Here is a 21,400-nt window from a genome sequence, read left to right on the forward strand (position 1 = left end):
ATGAGCAATTGACTGTTATATCATGTACATCAGCATCTAATGGCACTAAATTGACTCTGTTATCAGTGATGCAACAGAGATAAGCCACGATCCAGTGTAATACACTCCCTCCATCTTGTATGCACTCCAATATTACCTTTAGAAAAGAGAAGAACTGTAGAAGATAGTTTGATATACATTTTTTCTGTAGCAAACAGGTACTCCAACAATTTAGTGTTTCCCTAAAATTACAAGGGGCAAAATTATACAAGAATGGTCAAAATCGAGGCAGCAAAGGCTCACATATTTTAAATTTTAGTCCCTTTTAAGGATGAAGTTCCAAAAATATCTCCCTGCCCGATAAATACCCACATCTTTCAAACTGTCTGTTACATAATTGTAGTCTACGAGCCCAATCAGAGATAACCCTGATGATATCATTGTTATTTTCAGTCTTTACAAAGCTCCCTCCAGAGCCACAGCAGACAGTATATGACAGTTTTTGCAGGCTGTGCAGCAGTCGTCATGATAAGTAAACTGAATGGCATGGGTAAAAAGGATAGAATGGCCCTTTGAGTCTGTCACTCTTACCAATGAGCGGCATTAAGGAGTAAAGTTTGATGCTCCAAACCCTAAGTTCATTGTTCTCACTCAGAAGGTTAAATGTTGCCACTTGGAACCAGGCAAGAATTTCCAAATGGTAACCATTAAAAAGTTGTTACCTGATTGGTTGTTCCATTTGCTTCTGCAAATTAATGCAGTCTCTGATTTCGGGTTTAATTCATCTAGCTCTCTGAAAAAGTTCAACCTTGGTTCCTGGTGTTTCAAAGTTAGAATGAGTGTCTTATTAATCTACTACAGAACCTGCTAATAGAATATTGAAAAATAACTTTTTAATAGAATTTGAAGCCTTTCTGATAATAAAGTGAAACAACATTTAACTTGTTAGATTCAAACTCCTACAGCTCCTATTAAATCTTTTCTATGGCTTTACATGCATTATACACCATTGTAACAGCTTCTGTCTTATCTTTTATTTCCTCTCATAGCCTTCTCTCCATTCTCATAGCTGTCTGTAAAGCTGGTGACGTTTTGTCTGCAACTGTCTGGGGACGGTGAGAAATGCTGTTTGTTAAAGGCTGCTAAAAATACTAATATAAAAAAACAACAATATTAAATTATTGTCTAGACAGATGGAGTGAACAACAGGACATACTGTTAAGCAAGGTTATGTTTATTACAAATAAAAATGTGATTTTGAAGGAAGTTTTCTTACTTCTGAAACAAAACCCAGAAGTTCCAGTTTCACTTCGGCTCTCAATAACATTTGCCTCTTTCTTGTATGATCTCAGTTAAAGATAAACTGATAAATGTAGCTCAGATTTTCTTTTTGTTTGTTGACTAAATCTGTAGTAGATTTCATCTTTGGTCTGTGTACAGGTTCATTTTTATTGTTTTATTTATGTCATGAAAAACATCCATCATACTTTTTGTTCTTATCCTTGAATGTGTTGATCTAACCACAGCAGTTACCTTATACATGGGTTTCTTTTGAGAGCCAACAAAGTGGCCCATTGGGTCTCTACTCTACACCACTGTGAGTACAAGTGATCCCATTTAGGCCATTTCCCTGGAGAGGCCACACAAACGCTAATGCTCCACTGAGCATCTGCTGTAAGTGAAATGTTTGCCCTGTGACAGACAATCCTCTGCAGAGCCTCAAATCCACAGTATCACCTTATGCTAGGTGCTTTGCTGCCAAGTCCCTCCAAAACCCACTGCTCTTACTAATTTAGTCTGAACGTTTTGACAAGTCAAATTACTCTTTAGTATATTGCTCTTAATTTCATTTCATGTACCGCTGTATAATTCAAATTATTTCTCAGGCACTGACAAGTTCATTGGGACAAGTATTACGAGAATAAGTCCCACCTCAAAGTACATATTTGATCTAGTTCAAGCAGTCATTCTGGTTGTGAGGTGTTGCACACAATTAGCTAACACGATCGGCTTGTCAGCGCCCAAAGTTCCATGAGGATAACAGCTGTCAGTTAGCGTAACTGCCCATAGCGGTGATCATAAAAGGAGGAAGGTTGCGAGAGGTCCCAACGTGAAATAAATATTTGATGTAGATTTTAATAAAAGGCTTAACAAGCTGAATTATTGAGGGGACAAGTCTCAAGTGAACTGCACCCAGAGCTAAACGGGTGTACGCTTAATTATTTAGCCGCCCGCATTTAGCTCCAAAAAAACCTCGTCACGTTAACAAGTTGGATGACCTCTTGACTCTTTCCATTGAACCCTCTACTGAGCAGTGAAATATGTCTGTTCGTTGTCAGATATTGATTCAGGATAAAACTATGACAGAGCTTTTTTCTTTTGGTAGAAGCTGGATGCTTTGAAAAGAGCATAGAGTCTCCATGGGTCAAAAGACTATATCCGTCATATTGTTTTGCACAAGGATCAGAACCCACAAAGAGGATATGACAGTAACTCTAGCGCCATGTGTGGCCAAGTTTTACAGCCTTTTCAACCTTTAAGGCGGACCAGCTTTTCTCATTTTAGTGACAATCTCAGCCACTTCTCCAAGCTTTGCTCAGCACCCCACCCGCCAAACGCCGACCCCCTGTTGCTGACTTTTAGCCTCTCCAACCATGATGTCCCTGCACCACTCATGCCTTGAAGTTTATTTTGAGATGGACAATTGACTTTAAAAGAGGCACTGATCTTTTATCTTCCATGAACAGCTGTATTGACTCCTTTCAGTGGACAGGCCCAAAGCCTACAGTGTCTTAACAGACAGAAGTAAGATAGAAAGTTAGAAAAGAGATTCAACAGAAAGATGAAATGAAGGGTCAATGCTAGTGTAAAAATATGATTGTCTTGCACTGATTACTTCTGAAAATTGTAGGGGATTCTGAAAATGTATCAGATCATTTTGCATTTATCTATACTGTGAAGTTTATTTCCAATTTTGGAATACTGAAATGTTTACTCCTTATCAAAATAACAGTGAAACAACAAGTCCTCCAAATTAAACAACCAAATAGGTCATTTGACCATGTGACTCCAGAATGACACATATGAGCATTTTCTTATCTGGTGCCCTTATAATTAGTAGGACAACCAAATACGTCTGTGCTTTCCAAAACCGTCACAAATCACTGTTAAAAAATAATGTTTTATGATGTGACAACGCTGTGGTTAAGCTCTGGTTAGGTTTAGGCACAAAAACCACTTGGTTAGGTTTAGGGAAAGATCGTGGTTTGGGTTAAAATGATCACTTTGTTAAGGTTCGAGAAACGTGTTGTGGATTCAAGTTACTACTTCCTAGCAACCTTCATCATCATGGCTACAATAATAGTCACAGGGTTTAGGTTAGGAAACTATCATAGTTACGTTTTTTAGAAATTTTTCCCAACCCGTGGTCGGAAACAGAAAGCGAACAGTGGTCTCCTGTGGCAGAGTCCACTGCTGGGTCAACCCACTACCTGAGGAAATGCTTAATAGATGTAATAATAGATGTCATCTGAACTGCACCCCTGCTCCGGGTCATAAATACTACGGCCACTAGATGGCACCTGTTGTGTATCACAGAATGTTGTGGGAAAATACATCTTCAGTGAAAAACGACAGAGAGATTAAATTAGCGAACTACAATGGTTTCCTTATTATTAATTCTGCACTCTTTGTATTCATTGAGCACCCCAAAATGCCATAAGGCCACCTTCAGGCGATGACAGATAACAACATAGCATCCCAAAACAGCACTGTTATATCATTATAATAGTACATTCTTCTCATTGTTAAGCATTTTAACTTATTTTCTTTTATACACCACAGCACCTGTCACTCAAACGTAACTATATGTTGTTTTGGGGTGACTAACATTACGACCTATTGTGTCATTTTTCTTGGGAGGACAGTCTCCAGTGAAAACAAAGTTTTTATTTACTTTTTTTTTGGTATTTACAGTTCATGCAATTTGGGGTACTTAAGAAGAGACTGTAATTCATGGGCCAGTTTATATTCCAGCAATGGGAAGTGATGACAAATTGCTAAGCAACCACACTGGCTCTATGTGTAAGTATGGGTATAATGCTGATACCAATCCCACAGTTAGGCTAGACCAAGCCAGAGATGTGCTTCGATGGGGAGGAGGCTGCGGTAGGTGTGGTTAAAGGTTCCCTCTAAAGTGAGTTGCCAAAGGGTTGGAGTGAAAAACAGATGAATGAATGGAAGATGTGCAGCACCCGGTTTAATGTCAAGAGAGGAAAGCCTGAATGTTTTGTGTGCAGGGAGACTAAAAGTTTGCTTCTTGCTGAAAAGAAACAAGACATAGACATTGTATTAGACTGAATAAATGGTGACAGTGCTTAAGATGCCAGAAGGCTACAAATAACAATACTAACTTACTTCAATAATTAAGTTAGTCTGGCCTCTGAAAAAACGGTTGAAAAACAGGTGGTTTTGTTTTATTAAGAATATATTTTTTTTAGAAAAGACGTTTAAGTGCAATAAATGTAAACCAAAACTTATGGAGAGGAAAGTCATTATTTCTCATAATGGAAAAAGTAAAAACAGCCCTTTAATAACTCAATAGATACATTTAAAAATGGATCTAGTTTTTGTGCACTGCACTCATATTTAGTGAGCAGCTAATTTCAGATGAGCTCCTCGCATTTTAAATCTTGCTTTGGAATATTTACAGCAGCACTTCTTATTTTTTGACGGCATAGTGTTGGTCCCATCTTATTAGGATGTTTAAACGTGTGGTGTTGTTTTATAGCTACTTGGATCATTTGGTTGATCTTAATGTGGGTCTAGTTTGTTGGTACTTTGCATACTGGCTAATCATATACTATAAATAATGCTTTGCTGTTCTCTTTCTTTAAATGGCTATGACCACCAGGTATTGGCATTTTTAACTGAACTGGTAGCTGTTGCACTTGAAGCACCATCCTCCATCACTGAGTAGCTGAAAATATGTCTGATTGATGGTCTTGAAACTCCAGTTGGTGTGGAGCTTTTGTTCCAAATACTCAGTGTAAGAGCCTGAAAGTGAAAAAAACATCTTAATAAAAGTCTTAACAAGAAAGCCAGAAGATTCAGCAGCTCTTCAGGTAATGGCATAGTCACTGGTATTGATCATCCAGCCTATCAACTACACACACATATATAAGAGTCATTCTGTGTCATGAGCCAGTAAGACTCTTGCCTCCTGCAGGTTTACTCCCGTGGAGCTGCTCAGTACCCGCTCTGGTTAAATTGTGCATCTCAAAGCTGCACTTATCAGTATTTCTATATTACCAGTGGGCCAAATGATTGTGTGTAAAAGAGAAAACCCACAGTTCCCCTCAACTCTATGGAGCTTTTTAGCGTCTTTCAACTCAGTTTTTCAGTTTTAATTTCTGTTTTGGATCAAAAACACCATTCTTGGGTCCATCAGAAGTAAATCCACAGTACCCTACTTGGCCAGCACAAAATGACAGTCAAAGTTAGTGTCTAGCTAGAGAAGAAACATTTAGCAACTAAAGTGCTGTATATATCTGTCAGGAGTTGGTGGAAACCAAAGAGTCCACATGGATGTGTGAATATGATTGAAAAAGAAACAGACTACAGAACTTTGAACAATCCCATCAACTCAAATTATTTCCACTCCTTTAGGTGTCATGGTATAGAGCTGTGACATTCATTCATCTTGACTGGCTGTTAGTATTTTCTCTAACTCACTTTTAGTAAGTAAATCCCAAACGCCCATCTACCAAAGTGATTAAAATTCAGAAACACATTTTCCATTATAAGGCCCTCCAGATAATGTCAACATAATCAATAATGCCATTACCTTTAAATTAGCCGCAATCATGCTGAGTTTATTAGATTAACACTGCAATAATATCCCTCAATAAAATCAAGCAATCCTTTTTGAAAGTCAAGACATGTGCCTGCCTCTTGCAATCTACACTTCAATCTGCTCTTTACCATCCCTGTGACATCTCTAATGACGTCTCCGCCCCAGCGCTAAAGTATCCCCTCTGGTGACATCTCCTATACCTTTGCAATTTCCCTCTTTGCGCTACAGTGATGAATGTGTGAACTAACATGCCCTGACCAAACATCATTTTATAGCAGAGAAGGGCCAGTATTTGTAAATCTTCCAGGCATTTCAGACTAGCATCCTTGATTGTGGCATTAAATATCCTGCAGACAGGCCTATCATAGGCAGAGGTTTCATTTCGCCTTAAAACGTCTTTCACTAGGAACTTTACTGTTGCTTTACTACTTTTACTGTTTTTACAGTAATGTAAATCTGACCCTTCGCTGCCATCAAAAAGAAAACTTCACCAAAGTTTTCAGAAGGCAGTTTATAAGGGGTGTACGTCAGAGGGAGAACACAATCCACTTTGATCACAACATCTGTGCTGTAGTACTTCTGTTCCTTGTTATGTCATGGGAACAGCTGAATACTTTCTGTGAGAGCTTCTAACCAGGACGGGGTGTTCTTCTTGTTTATCCACCATGGTTTCCCGCTGGCGTGAAAGGGCTGTTGGTTAATTTTTAATTTCATCCTTTGAAACACATCAGTAAAGTGGGTTTCCTAATTAACCCCATTGCCTATGCAGATTGAGGCAAGAAGCAGCCTGAAACAACACCAGCCTCCAAAGTGTTGAGTGTTTTACTAAGACCTAGTTCCATCACCTAAAACCTCGCCATCACCACTCACTCACCCCGCCGAGTGAAGTGTCGAAAGAGCAGGCAGCGTAAACATCCTCAAGAAAAAAAAATCCTATGACTGATACTAGATTTTTCCATTGCTCAAAAATAGAAAAACACCCTCATAACATAAGATGGTAAAGTTAACTTCAATGAATGATTTCTCTCTTATATCTGTGTGGGTAAGATTACTCCCTCCTTCATGCCTCTTGCTATAAATTGGGCTTTTTCATCTCCCTCCACCCTTTTTCATGTCTGACAGCAGAAAAAACAGGCCTGAAGATGGCCGCATATCTGCTATATGAATGGAAAACAAAGCCTACATCAGCCCATAGACCTTGTGTAGGAGACACTTCCATCCATTATCTTGTTATCTCCTGTTTGGGAATTGAATCGGGTGAGAGGAGTTATACGGTAATCATTCTGCCAGATTCCATTAATTTTGTGTTCCAGGGAGCGTGATGCAAAAATGCCTGTTGTCCTCACTGTCACAGCACTTAAACATGTCCCAGAAATGTGGAAATGTGACATTTAATCCTTGGTGTCAAAACACAGAAAGATAAAGAAGAAGAGAATGTTTGTCACCTTGTCATAGGCATTTTTTCATCTACTCCTGAAATTTGTGCCTTGAAAAAAACCAAAAACAATACATTACAAGGCTGGAGAAATTACAAGGTTAATCAGCATCATAGTTGGCATAACAGTTTAAAAATAATTTGTTAACTCAACCTAAATGCACTGGCTTGGTCTTGTTATTTTTCTTGTAATCATTTACAACAAACTTCTTTTTTTTTAAGCTAGTTTTACTTTTTCACCAGTGACTACATGAAAACCCTCTTAAATAATCTTTTAGACCTTGATCTTCCTATAAGCCCTCCTCCAAATCAAGCTTTAGGTACAAAGGGAAAGTAAAATTTCTGACATGCACCTTAACAGCAGGTTAAAAAAAATATTTTCGAGTGTTTGTTTGAAGGCTGGATTGCCCTAGGCTCAAAAGTATTTCCAAAATATTCTCCAAAATTCAAAAGCCTTTGAAAAAAAATGTGATAAAAGTCACAAAGATAGGCAGCCTGGCAGGTTAGGCAGCTTGTTTTTTGTTTTGTTTGTCTGTTTCTTTGTTTGTTGTCTTGTTTTTTGTTTTTCTGGTTGGTTTTTTGGGTTTTTTTTTAGTTATGTCTCTTTTATCTTCTATCTTATCTTATTTTTATCTTATCTTTTATCTCTTTTATCTCTCTTTTTTCCTATTAAAGTAACCCCCCCCCCCCCCCCCCAATAGTATTTTTGCATCTTTTCTAAATAAGTGTATTCATGACTAAGCTGCATGTTGTTATGTTTATAATCATGGAAATAACAGACATACTCCACCATCATGATAGTGTTTCATAATATCTTGCTGTTGAATTAACATTCTATAGAAATAATAAATGGCTGAAGAGGAAATAATTACTGTATTTAAAGTATGAAACAGGAAGACGACAGTGTAATAAAAATGCTCTGATTTCATCCGAATACAGTGTTATAATTCATCAGCTGTGACATTAAATATCAATCGTATTTCTTGTATGACTTTTAAGAGGTAAACATACACATAGCTGTCCACCATATGATCTTATGGATCACTGTAAATGAGTATAAAGATGACAAGTGTTGCAATATAATGGTGATTTTCTTTTTTTAATGGCTGTATTATAGAAAGAAAAGATCAAAGTGATTATGTCAGCATACTATCCAAGCAAATGAAAGAATAAGAAAGAAAGGAAATTAATGAATTTGCAGCAACACAGCTTAACACTTTACTTCTATTTACTTATATCAAGAAACTCCTCCAGAAGTGTGTCCACATCTGCTGAGCTGCTGGATACAAACACAGGCATCAATCAAGACTCCACACCCTGGACCAAATACAAGGAAGCTTAGTGTCCACTCAGCGATGTTTGCGATATTGCTACTGAATCAAATTATTGTGTGTAATATGAAAAGGGATGCTCAACATGCTGAAATTGCAGAAAATTATAACCCAAATGCCCAGATCCATGTAGATTCAGCCCACAAATTACTGCTGTTTACTCCCGCTGGAACTGGAGACATTAAATAGTATTATTTCAAGAGCAAAAAGGGGAGAAACACAAAGTTGCCCTTAGCAGTGTTGATGCTGAATTATCTGAAACAAACTTCAGTCGACAGTGTCCTTATATCAGTGTACAATTAGGTTAGACCCAAAACAAATATATATGCATTTTTATTAGTTTTTGAAATATCTGTCTGAACTTTTTATTTTTAAATCATGCCTGTATAAAAAGATTCTCCAGCTGTATACATACTTGCCAATGTAACCTTGAAACAGAGGACTGTGCTTGTTTGAGAAGTCAAATTGTGTACATACTGTACCCCTGCTGCTGCGCTGATCACATGCTGATGACTCAAAGCCTCTGAAGGTTATACTTTTATTACAAAAAGGAAGAGAAACTGTAAACAAATAGAAGGACAAAAACAAGTCTGTGTTTATTTGGCCTTTTGAATTGTTGGGAGGTCTCAGCTCTCATCCTTTTTACTGCACAGTCATTGCCACAGAGACATTCATGTAATCTTACAGCTACATGATTTGGTTTTGTTTAGAGGCAGAACAGTATCAGCATTTAAAACTGTTGCAAATGTCAATTCATGCAATCAGTTTGCAAAATACATGCACATCATTCTCATCGAGGTGCTGAGTCCAAACAAGACATTGTAGGTGATTTCTGCCTCCCACTTACAAAATTGTAGGTATTATGGTGAATTATCTGGCCCCAGTCAGAATGTGTATTTGAATATATGCATCATTTTGCTTATTTCAGTGTAGAGCTATGGTATGGTTTGTGGTGCCCTCCCAACACCTTCACCAACAACTTGATGTGACCTCCATGAAGTGCTTTGCTAAAATAAAAGTAGTTTGAAACAGTCATAGTTAAACAAGTAACAAGAGTACTGTACGCTCTCCAATGTAATGAACTTGTCATTTTCCATGTATTACTGCGTATGTCCTTCAACTCTTCTGATGATATACTTACGTTTAACTAACTTTCCCAACTGGTTATTGCTTTGGTTTTCTTTTTCCTCTGGAGGACCTTCTTTGTCTGTACAACATTTCATGAAATCCATCCAATAGTTGTTAAGATATTTCAGTTTGACAGAGGGCTACATTTTGAATGATAACGCTCTTAAAAATGGAGCAAGTAAAGGACAGCTGTGCTAGGCTGCAAACAAAATGTGTGTACTGAAGATATGAGGGAACCGGTATGTTTTGAAAATCTTCTAACACTGTATAACTGCCCCCATTCATCTCAGCAAAGCTCCTCTTTTCCTGGTTATCATCAGTGGATACTGAGATTCTTTGAAATAATCATCACAAAAACAAGAAAGAAAAAATGAAAAGGGAAGGCCTAGGAAGCATTGAGGAATATTGAGTGACACCTGCCTCCGATATGGATCAAAACCAAAGGGGGCGGGGTGGCGGGGATTCCTACTGAGTGACATCTGAAACGTGAACACACATCAGGCGCTGCATGAAGACTGACACACTACACAAGGTGAGTTAATATTCACTCAGCAGCTGCGTTTGAGGTTTTCAGTTTTTGTGTGTGTGTATATTCAACAGTATGCAAAATAGCTCTGTTTATATTTGTGTGTGTGTGTGTGTGTGTGTGTGTTTGCGTGTGTGCTGGCAGGTTATTGTTTCCATGTGGATATAAATAAAAGATTCAAATGTTGACTTTGCCAGCTCAGCCTGTGTGTTTCTGGCGATCTGATTTTTATCTGCTTCGTTTCAAGCAAATGGACAGAGCGGAGGGAAAAAGTCATCACCAATCTCAGCTTCACTCAACCACAAGGACGTAGGTTTGGTTTTAACTTTGGTGGGGATATTTTTTGTCAGATGGCCAAAATAATTGTGTATGTGTACTTGCTCTCTAGCACTCTTTTCTCTTTCATAGGCACACGTACACACAGAAAGTGCCTGACTCTGCAAAATGTTTACTTTACTGAATATGCATTTTCTGGCTTGCCTGAAACCGGACTTGTATCATGATTTTTTACATGTTTTTTCATTGAATCTGGGAGCAAAATCTCTCTGTAACTCGCTGTTGTAAGGTTTTCAAACCTCACCTGAAATTCGGGCCAGGCTTGGGCCAATTTTTTTTGTTTTTTTTTCATAAATTGGGCTCAGGTCGCGCTTGGGCTCATTTAACTTCTGTCCTTTCATTGTGCCCATACACACAGAGCACACATAGGCCACTGTTTGAAATATTGTTATATTTATTATATTATTAAATATTATACATATGCATGTATGCATGCATTATACTTGATAGTTGACATTGCAGAGCATCAGGGAGAAGCTGGAGCATTGTTCTTCAGTTTCTGTAACATTACATCAAAGAAAGGTAGGCTGTAAATATTTATTCATTTATTTGCTGCTGGATCACGTAGCTTGGCTATGTTCTATACTGCATGCTTATGCTTCTCTGTAATAGACAGTTTGTATTAATATTTGCGGGCATGATTGTCGGGGGCACTGGTAGTTATGATTGAGGCCTATAATAAGTTTACTTCAAAAGTTTGCAGCATTTAGCATTTTAATAATGCTTTGTGTTTCTACAACAATGCCAACAAAATATGTTTGGCTCAACAGAGTATCCTCACGTTTGTGTGTATCAGAGAGAACTTAAAGTTATATTGGTGTCGGGCTCGGGCTGAAAAATACTGACAGGATTTTCGTGATAAAATGATGCCTGACAGTCACAAACAAATCAGCTGGACGAGCTGTGGTTAATTTAGCTTATAAATAATGTTCATGTCTTAATGACACATATGCAATAATAACTCTGCTCCTGACCCACTCATGGAAAAGGGGAGAGATGACATTAAATAGTAAATATTTCTACTAATTTCAAAGATTAATGTTGGATTGATTACAGAACATGCTTATTAATGAAGCCCAAATGTTACTGACAATTTTGTTCTTCTTTAAAATGGACCAGATGTTTTAATTTGCTTTTGGGAGGAATTTTCACCAACAGTAGTAAAGTTGGTTAATTAAACAGCATGTCTGAGCAACAATTACAAATTAGCACCTAAAGCTTGCCTGAAGCTAGTATATAACATCAAATTATCTTAGTTTCGTCCAGTGAAGTTGTTTTCAGTTCTGTAACTTTTGGAACATTTAAACTATAAATGTTTCTCTGCCTCACCAGCTCCACTGCTGGTGCTGCTGCCAAGCTGCTGCTAGTCAACAATGCATACAGCTTGTAGTTGAAGGTTGCCAAATCATCAGGTCAAGTATCCTCAACCACCATGCTCAACCACATACTGTTCAATAATCTGCTTCAATAATACGCCTCATATTTCACTCTCACTCTTAAACAAATTGCAGAGATTTTCTGTGTTTGCATTGTCTGAGATATTTTATAGCACAGAAACCCTTGCAGGGACTCAATCAGTACTTCTTTTCCTAGAAACTCGAGTCATGATTTATATTGTGAAGTAAGGAACTGAATTTGAATGTTGCAGCTTCTGCTTGTCGAAGACCAACCCTGTCTCCTAGATGTTACGTGTATATACTACTAATCTGCAACAACAAATATGTTTTGAAGGAAGGGTAATGCCAGCCAGATAACACTTTCTATTCAAATAATGAGGAAATGTTAACATATTTGGCAAGTCACAAATGTTGATACTAAACATATGAGTAAAATACCAATCTTATAATCGTACAATATCCTTTTGTAGCAACTACAGCATTACTAAATATCTTATTGTTACATTTAGGCACTCACAGCATAGACAGATCATGGTTTTGGTTTAATACAGAAAAAGTCAGCTATGACTTGAAACATGAGACACAATATATTTGCTTTATCAACATCAAGACCACAATATTTCCTTCACCTTAGTCAAAGGGCTTTTCTTGCCTAAACCTTGCCACACCCTCCCTATGACTCCTCTGGGGTACATAAATGTAACACTTCATTCACAAAAAAGCAAGCAGCAAATACGTTAGTACAATTAATTATAATTTCTGGGGAAACAAAAACAAGCAGTAAGTGGTTTGACAAAACTGTCCTCCCATGAAGAACATCAGCATCAGTCGTTTGTTTAAGTACGGGTCAACAATCGGCCGACCAAGTGTGTGACCTAAACATAGCAGACTGTTGTTCGCTTACCAACAGTGGTCAACAATGATCTTTCTATGACCCTAAACAATTTGTTTTAGTTACTTAAACTAAACCAAACCAAACCTTAAAGGAATAGTGTGACATTTTGGGAATTTGTGCTTGTTTGCTTCCTTGCTGAGAATTAGATGAGAAGATTAATACCACTCTCATGTCTGTACGGTAAATATGAAGCTACTGTCAGGAGTCGGTTAGCCTAGCTTAGTATAAAGACTGTGTAATGGCAAATTTCATTTTTCAATGTCCTTTCTTTTCCTAATTTTCCATTTGCCATTAATACACAGGTAAGGTAGGTGGGAGTGATCTTACGCAGATTCAAAAACAGATTTTCCAGTCGGTTGGCTGCTGTTTAGTTTGTTGTTTTATTGAAGTATTTGTACAAGCCATGAACATACCTGGTTTTCTGTCCTGCAAGCTGTAGTGTGTGTCTGTTACCGGTCTGGTAAGAACTGTATGTGCTCCCCCTACCTGTGCCTACTGTTTCCTGTCACCTATGCCCCTAAATATACAACACTGTGCATCTAATGACCACCAAACAGTATCCAAAATAATACTGCAAGTTATAACTAAACAAATGACAGGCCAACAATCAACATAAATGGCTCCTACAGACTGGAAGCAAGGGGGAAATAGCTAGCCTGGCTCTGTTCAATAATTAACATTCATGTGCTGTGTGTCAAGTTATGTGCCGGACTATTTTTTGGCCAGGCGCAGGCAAATCAGAAAATGCTAATACAAATCTTTTTTGCAACTGTGATTTGTAACGTTTCTAGAAGGCACTGTCAAATTATATCATCCTAACAATGGGAGCATCAGATTTGTCTGATAAACATTTCTTTATCTTTGTTTCATGTTCTTCAGGTAATTTTTGTCAAACTGCTGTTTCCAAGGTCAATGATGAATGCATTTACTCATTTAGTTTGGATGACCTGCTGGGTTTGGCACAGCTGATACTCCAGCGCTGTTAGGCGAGACCAAACAAATTGGGCAATATTCATTATGCAGGAATATTAACGCTGAAACAGATGGAGGAAGGTGTAATGCCAGAACATTTTACAGGTTGCATTTTGGCAACTTTAATGGAGACTGAAGTTGGAGTCAGTCGTAACCTTGCGCTGTTAGCACCCACTGGTGCTCAATTTTTTAAGGAAACAGGGTTAACTGGAACTCATGAGATTTATTTTTCGCTGCATTGATTGTATTTCACATTTGTGAGGGTCTTTCATTTCATAAAGCATCCCAAATGCCTTTCCTATAATTAAAATGTTTCCCACTCTTATTAGGAAAGAGACCCAAAATCAATATGGCCTACAGTTAGCGTTGTGAAAGGTTTTGGAAGAGTCGATCTTGGTGCAGTTGGGAAATCACTGAAGTCTCATTAACAGAGAGTTATTCCATACAGCCAGCAATATATACAGTAATTACTGCATTCTTTATATTCTATATGTGCTGAAGCTTTTAGATATAATGGTGCCTCATTAATCTTCCTTACTTAAAGAGATTTTTTTTATGCGTTTGCTTCCTCTCTCTATTCTGTTGCCAACATGTAGTATTGATAAAATAATAAAGTGTATATCCAAGATATTTACCAAAAGTTTGTACCCTCAAACTAAGTGGTGAAATTTCAGGAGATATATGGCATTACTATTGCCGGAAAACCTGCCCCTGTGTGTCATTACACTGCTACTTTTCTCACCATTCTCCTGCAGTGTGTGACTAATTTCTGCCTGAGCTGACTTGGAATGTCATAGTCAAAGTCAAACCTCCAGCTTTGGACAATCCGCTGCTCATTGCAGAGACCACAGAAATCCAATCCAAATCCAATTTGGCCTGTGATTGATTACCGTGCTCGCTACTTAATTAGTTGGGCAGCTAGGCTAGTAACTGATGTAGATACATAAGGGCTATTTCCTTCAGCATCCCTGTAAACACACTCTTGACCTTTCTAGCCATGTATGGCCACGTAGCATCACTTATCTGCCACTAGCTTGTAAAAAAAAAAAGAATCTCTCCCTAATTCCACAGATATGCAGATAATCTGCTAATTCATCTTCTAAGCCTGGAATCCTTTTATAAATGAATTCAAATATTTCACTGCTCCATGCACTGTAATTGTTCTTCTGATTTGTGAAGTGACCTTTGCACAGAAACCTTCTTCACCTCATGGCAATAATCAAGCGAGGGATTTAAGGAAGACAGAGGAGGCCATTTACTCGTATCTAGAAGCAATCCTTTGCTCTTATCAGACAAATGACAGCCTCCAGCATGATAACACAAGGTGAGCTAGATAAATACACATAGCTCTTTCAAGTTTAGTGGGAGCTTCTGGTTGGGGATGATGGGCAACGGAGCGTTAGACAAACAGTCAACTGCCATCTTGACCTGTGATTGTCATGAGTAAATATTTTGGGACCCTGAATGGGCCAGGTCCAAGATATTTTCCCTCCTGACCAAACATTGTGCAGCCAGCTAACATCTGCTGAATGAAAAATGAAAATAAAGTTTTTTTTCCATCCACAAGCTTTACATTTTGTGTAGATGTAGGGAAAACTGAGATTTGAAAAACACTGACATAAGCCTTGTCTGGGCACAAGTGTTATGGGTTTTACTAGAGATTATTTTCAATATTGATAAATATGTATTTTTTTGAATTGCCCAATTAATGTTTTGTCACTATGATGTCACAAAACATTGAAAAATCTTTCCATGATGATCAGTCCAAAACCACATAAAAACAAAAGAAGATATTCAATTAACATCGATGTAAAACAGAAAAAGCAGCAAATATTCACATTTGAGAAAATGTAACCAGAGAATGATCAGTATTTTTACATGATAAATGACTTAAATATCTAAGTGATGACTTTTCATATAGCAGTGACATTTGTAAACAAAAACAAAAATATGATACGCTGTGTGAATGTATGTGTACTTTCCTGCCTAATGTATACAGACTCATGACTCAGCTCAAGAAGAATGTGCTGAAGAAATGCAAAGAGCAAAGGTTTGTGAAGTTAATGAAGAGCCTCAATCTTTTCAGTACAACAATGTTTTAACAGAGTACCATATTATTTGTAGATGTGTGTGTATTTCAACGTACTTGTCAAACAAGTAAATAGGTTAACATGTCACTCAGTACATGCATTCATAAACTAATAGGAAAAAGAGGTCCGATTATAAATTCAACCTGCTCATTTGTCATCATCAATCAGTGATGCTTTACAACATGTACTGCTGCTCTGACACTGTTGGAGGACATTACCGATGTGTCAGCATCCACCTTTGGCTATTATGGCTGTAGGTTTTTGAATTAATCTTATAGACACATTTACAATTTTATAGTGACTCAGACTTAAGGCATGGAAAATGTTGTGTGCATAAACCTGCCACAATGACTGTATGTGCATACACACACGTAGCCCCCGCTGTAGTGTCCGGTTGGTGGGGTGGAAGTAACCAATCACATTTATTTACTTTTTTTTCAAACATTGTACTTTGCCACATTTCAAGTTGCAACAATTACAGAGTAAGAACAAAAGTCACATGAAAGTCATCATGAACTGTGTGAGAATGGAACTGAAGAAAGGCGTCAAATCAGCAGCTGCGCCTGGACCAGGTCCAGCAGTTTATGAACGGTACAAAAAATGACATCATTGTGGGCTATTGGCATAGGTATAAAAGGTTGTATTTACTTTCATTAATCACTGATTTAATAAACCACCCAGCAAGTACACTAAGTAACCCAGATTAAACAAGATGTTTCATGACCAACATGTGCATCCTGGGTCTAGCTAAAATGCTCATGGAGGACCCTCCAGCAGTGACTGAAGAACTTCTACCTTCTGTGAGGGTGAGGTTTGAAAAACCCCTGTGTTTACCAGGCAAGGGAGGTCCAATAAAAGGGTCCATCAAATTGCACCATGGGGATTGTTAGATCCAATGTTTTTGGTACTTTAGCCATACAAGAGACTAAAAGTCACAATAATTTTGCCTCTGCTACTTTGATTTTGTCCATAGTTTTGTTTGTTTTTTATCGCCCTACTTAATGGAAGTGCCACACTAAACTGCTGGAGTACCACTTAAATAAAAAAAATATAATAAATGTAGCAGTATGTGGCATGAAGTTAACCCAGTGGCCAATCCTGCTGCATGGACTAATTTTCATATTATTTAAAGGCATTTTTATATTCAATTTCTAGACTTTAGTGCAATCCAGTGGAAGTATTAAATGGCACTACGGCCAACAAAGCATGCCACTCCCACATAACACTCTTTGTTAGTCAATGCAAAGATGATGTCCAACTACCCACCAAACAACAAACACATACTCACCCTGCCTTGATCCTGCACAGGATATTGGAGTAAATAAAACACATATAGGTTAACAAATAATTGACATCTTTATATAAATTCTATAAAAAAAAACAAGCAAAATATCAACTTGGATGCATACCGAAATTGTCATTAAAAAGACAAACAAAAAACATCTGGACTTTCTCTTGCCACAATATAAGCGTGTCTCCAAAACATCCACATCAACATCCAACCTCCATTTTGCAGTCTTATGTTTGGAGTGCTGAGTGTTCTTCTTGAGTGACAAAACCATTTCATGCAGACTGGAGAGCGTTCATTTATGCAGACTCTTGACTGATGTCAGCTGGACTGACAGGGGATGAATGCAAAGAAAAGCTGGGGGCATCACAGCCAGCACCACCGAGGTGCCAGCACATCAAAGAGAGAGGTGAAGCTTTTTGATACAGAGGAGAGGGTAGCAGGACAAGCTTCAACCCTGACAGTTCGCCACTGTGTGCTTTTGTAGATTACTGTTTGGTCTTTCCCAGGTGAATGTTGCACAGAAGGTAAGCAGCAGACGAGCTGACAGAACACACATCACAGTATCTCTCAATGTTAGCCAAAAGGAACAGCAGAATTCAAAACAAAAAAGTTGTGTCAGATGTTTGTGGGGCCTGTAACTCAAGGTCAATGCACAGCAGAAAGAAACACTTAAACTGTTACATTTTGCTGATGTGATCAGCTTCTTAGTTGGTTGTTTCTGTTAACTTCATCAAAGTGTCATGTAAAATAAATCCACACAATGCAGCAAAAAGTGACTCTATTCCTGTGTTTAACACAATCTCCTACATCCCACATCACTGTCACACATTATATTTAACAAGTTAGGTCACATCATTCCTATCAAAGTTCTCCCCGTGATTTGTTTCAGATTCTGTTAAAACAATGGACACAGTGGCATGGCCTTAGTGAGACCAGAGTTTATTATCCAAAAAACAGCACCTTTTTTGAGAGGTATCGTGTGTTTTACAGCCAAGCTTGGTTTCCGCACTGTCTGTCCTTACATTTGACACAAGCAACAACCTATAAATTCTTCTTGTATGTTCTGCTTGTACTTATATAGAAAACAAAATACAGACCTTGGGTAAAATAGCGCCAAACATCTGCTCTTTAGGGCATGACTATCAGTCACAGGCCTCATTTTTCTTTTTCTCATTTTTTTAAGGGTGGGCGGGTGTGAAGTTATACTGAAATGAAATAGCATTTTTGTCTGCTACAGCATACATACAGTATCTGCTCAGCACAGTGTGTGTTCTCCCTTGAGAAAAAAATCAGTTGCCAAGGGGGAAAATTTTACATAATTTTTGCTTTAATTAAACAGACTACTGTTAGTTCTCCATCTGCGTAGACCCACATTACCTTCACTGTGAATGCTTCCTCTACAGTTGCAGTTGGAGTTGCCATGGCCATTTTTTGCATTGAATTGTTGAAAGACAATGCTAAGAAGTGTGGTCCTTGTCTATTACACAACACAACACAGTGTTGGATCCACTACATGAGGGTAGTGTCTGTTGTGACCAGGCCCTGTAAGGGAAAGTGTGGTTTCATGTGCAATTACTGCATTTCTGCAGTCTGATAACAAATAATTTAGAGTTTTGCGATATGACGATATTAGATCATGAATGATTAAAATGTCTCCACGATCTGCCTTTACAGAGAGATCATTAGTATCGTGCTACAGTGCACATTGTATCAGTTCAGCTCTGTGACAGAGTGCAGTCTGCTAGCAGGAGGCTAACATGTAACCATGGTGCCACATCTCCAATCTGCTGGTGAAATCTACAGCAGTTTTAATGTCCTGCTAGGAAGCTCACCTGCTGCGCATCATGTTAAACTGACAGCTAAGCTATAGCCACCGGTTAGCGGTTAGCTCGCCTGCTAACTGGTAGCACTAACTTCTGTTATGCTGCAAGCTAGTGTGATGTCAGCTAAGGTGTACTGTTTGCTTTTCAGCTGTGAAATTAGTTTGGTTGTACTGTCAGTTTGGTTTCACACTGTGATATCCATTTTAAACAAGGCCAAATAGACTGTAACTACTTCTTAATGCAGCTTTGCACAACTGCTCTTATTTATTTGTGGAATTGTTTGTGTTTTAATGTAATTTTATATGAGTCTTTCATGGGTGTATGTTTTTATGTCGTTTGTGTGCCCCTAACCTAAGATGAATTTCTATCATTATGTATAGACTCTTGAATCTTGAGTACTGTTCAGTAACTTGCAAAATAGTCTTAAAAACCAACATGAAAAAGCATCGTGATAAGATCATGGATCATGATCTTGCCTGAAAAAAATTGATATGATATTTTTGCCCACCCCTAAAATAAATACATTTTAGGTTGTAAGATGGTGATGGTGGAATCAATCTTCTAGCACTTGGACAAGAGCTAAAGCAAAGACAGTGACCTGGTCAAATTTCTTGACTATGACTAATGGCAATGTTTACAACTACACCTTGTAGCAGCTAATTGTCACTGTGCAGCATGAAACATTTTAATCCTGTCCTTAGGTGTGGTCTGCCAGTCAAACCAAAAACACCCTGCACTGCTCTCTGTGGATCAGCCTCACCAGCCCGTTTGCTGGGCTCAAGAGGGACATTGTATGTGGCACCATCTGCTTGACTATTCAGAGGTACATTAGAAAACTAGGAAAGGATTTCTCAGCAAGAAAAGTATTTTTGTACATATGCATTTTGCTTTAGTACAGTTCTGACACTTCTGCTGTTAAAGCTGCACTAATCAATATTTTTATATATTAACAGTGGGAAAAATGTATTTAATGTATGACATGTCACTTGACCATGTAGTTCCCCTCAGTTCTAAGTAGAGCTGGGTTGGGCTGATATACTATACATAATTAATTCAGTAAGTTCAAATTTCTGTTTCTGCACAATGTGTAAAATGTATAAATCAAGTTATCACACCATCTGACATGAGCAACAGAACAAGGCAATCATTTTCAGTGTGGTTGTATGTGAACTGCCCTGATTTTTCACCTGGTTTTGCATTAAAATTTCAAAATGATTTGATCAATGACCCTGAATATGGTGACCTTCACAATAATGCTTAATAATATAAATATATAATATAATATAAAGAATATATTACCTAAATGATAGAAACATTTAAATATTAACATTTTAAAACATTTCAGTGTTTTAATATCTGCATTGTTCATTCAATGGCATTCAGTCTTCTTCTCCTATTTCATTGTCGCATTGCTGTCTTTTACAGTGCATTACTGCCAACAACTCTATCGCTCTCTGCAGTCAGCAGAAAGGTGCATTACGTCACATGCTCATGGTATGCATGTGCATCCTCGTGTGTCCTAACACAACATGTAATATCAATACAGGACCCAACCATCAAAATATTGCTCCACAGCACCTTTCATCTAAATTTAAGGAAAATTAGGCACTTTAGGAAGTTGAGAACCCCAAAGTGACCTTGTGTCATCACTCCAAAGGTATACAAGTAAAATTATAGAAAAACAGGAACACACAGAGAAAAAGCACATCTGGAGGGAAAGCAACTGCATATCTGCGCTCAAACATGCGTCCTGTCAATTAAATATAACTGACATGTTTTCCACTGAGGAAAAGTCTGACCCTGTACTACCCCCCACCACCCACACACATCCATCTCCACTTATCTCTGGGGATCCCAAGCGCACCAGCCTTCAATCTACAAATAAGCCTTTTTAATTATAGCTAACTATCGGCTGTGCTCAAAGCCATGAATTACTTTCCGTAACACTGTCCATGATCAGTTTGTTATACTGTATCTCATGTGATAGATATCAACTGCTTAAATACAAGCAGTTAGCTCAGAAGCTGAGGGAACCTGGGCCTCTGCGTGTAAGATGGATGGCTTCACACAGCCTGAATCAATATATCCCACAAGCTGGGAATCAAGCGAAAGAATAGCTTCACCTCAAAAAGAAAAGAAGAAGATCCTGATTGGTCAGGTTTTTCACACATGAACATACAAATACATATCTTTGTCTATGATACATACTGTAAAAGACTCAAATTAAAATTTTATATGTTCCTTGCATGAAAAGTAAACAGTATGGGTTACCACTATGAGGCAATTATTTCAGAGACATGACTAGAAGAGGGAAGCGGTTTGACAATGAAATGGTGTGGTTAA

The sequence above is a fragment of the Thunnus albacares genome, chromosome 5 (assembly GCF_914725855.1).
Source record: "Thunnus albacares chromosome 5, fThuAlb1.1, whole genome shotgun sequence".
NCBI classification, from domain to species: domain Eukaryota; kingdom Metazoa; phylum Chordata; class Actinopteri; order Scombriformes; family Scombridae; genus Thunnus; species Thunnus albacares.